Source organism: Lipotes vexillifer, unplaced genomic scaffold (genome assembly GCF_000442215.2).
Source record: "Lipotes vexillifer unplaced genomic scaffold, Lipotes_vexillifer_v1.1 scaffold1155, whole genome shotgun sequence".
NCBI classification, from domain to species: Eukaryota; Metazoa; Chordata; class Mammalia; order Artiodactyla; family Lipotidae; genus Lipotes; species Lipotes vexillifer.
Window position 1 is genome coordinate 183,475 of NW_006791048.1, and position 1,931 is coordinate 185,405.

Genomic DNA, 1,931 nt, shown 5'->3' on the forward strand with positions numbered 1-1,931 from the left:
GGGGATCTTCCCGGATTGGGGCACGAACCCGTGTCCCCTGCATCGGCAGGCGAACTCTCAACCACTGCACCACCAGGGAAGCCCTCACAATGGCATTTTAAGTGAGTCTTATGAGAATGATGATGAATGGTCTTTTTTTTCCCCTAAATTTATTTATTTATTTATGGCTGTGTTGGGTCTTTGTTTCTGTGCGAGAGCTTTCTCTAGTTGTGGCAAGCGGGGGCCACTCTTCATCGTGGTGCGCGGGTCTCACTATCGAGGCCTCTCTTGCTGTGGAGCACAGGCTCCAGACGCGCAGGCTCAGTAATTGTGGCTCTCACGCCCAATTGCTCCGTGGCATGTGGGATCTTCCCAGACCAGGGCTCGAACCCGTGTCCCTTGCATTGGCAGGCGGATTCTCAACCACTGCACCCCCAGGGAAGCCCCTGAATGGTCTTAATTTGTGAATTTCTAGACACTTTTATGACCCCCAGATCCACACTACCTCCTTGAACGTAGATATCCATTTTTTCTTCAGCGTCATAATACAACTAAATGCTTCATGATGTGTGTTGTTTCCATAATCAGGAAGATATAAAGCTGTTTTTACATTGTTTTGAGAGTGTCTCCAGTCCAGCTGTAACAACGTTAAAACCAAATCTGTCTGATGTCTGAGACAAAAAGGGGGACGTGTTTGTTGCACATCCCTTGCTGGGTATTTTCTCACTTGAACTTGAAAGAAGTTCTTTGAGGAAGACAACTGATTTTTCTGTTCCTGAGTTTCTTAAAATATGTTGAGGGAGGGGATAATAGAGAACAGTTAGTTTAATATAGGCCAAGTCTGCTTTTCTTGTGTGTTTAATGTATATGGTGCCCTAAAGAAGTGCTTCTCAAGCTGGAGAGTGTATTATAATCACCTGGAGGGCTTGTTAAAACAGATTGCTGGGGCCACACTCATAGATTCTGATTCAGCAGGTCTGGGGTGTGGCCTGGGAATCTGCATTTCTAACATGCTCCCAGGTGAGGCTGATAACACTCTTGCAGACACACACTTTGAGAACCACCGGTCTTGTCTAGAGCAAGAAGCATCAATTCCTATTTGCCAAGCAGATCATGTAATGAGCCAGCTGTTGCATATGGATGACACCCCACCTAAAAAGGCCAACTTTTCTTCAGCCAATTGATTCTTCTTGTTGAAATTTATTTCTTATAGAGGCACAAAGTACTTACAGTGATGTGTGTTAAGTGCTCAAATTTGTCAGAGGTATAAACATTTTACACATACACTCATGTGACCATCAGCACCCAGATCAAGATTTGGAACTTCTCCATCATCCCCAAATGGCCCCCTCTACCAGAAGTAAACTTATGTTAACTTCCATCCCCATTGGTTAGTTCTGGCTGTTCTTGAACTTCATATGTGGGATCATACAGTATGTACTACTGTTTTTGTTTTGTATGTGAAGTCCATTCATGTTGTTGAGTATATCAGTAATTAGTTCTGTTTATTCAATGCATGAACATGCCACAGTTTATTGATTCATTCTCCTATTGTTACATGTTTGGGTTGTCTTTTCTGCTGGAAGCTGATTCCCACTGATTTTAGCGAAAATGCAAGTTCAGTGTTATTTTCTGATTTTTCAAGAAAAGCTAGACATCAACATTGTTATGTGAAGATTTTTTTTTTTTTTTTTTTTTTTTGGGGTATGCGGGCCTCTCGCTGTTGTGGCCTCTCCCGTTGCGGAGCACAGGCTCCGGACGCGCAGGCTCAGCGGCCATGGCTCACGGGCCCAGCCGCTCCGCGGCATGTGGGATCCTCCCGGACCGGGGCACGAACCCATGTCCCCTGCATCGGCAGGCGGACTCTCAACCACTGCACCACCAGGGAAGCCCTGTGAAGATTTTAAGGCTGGCAAATATTTAACAATCTAAACATGGAGTGGGTCATATTA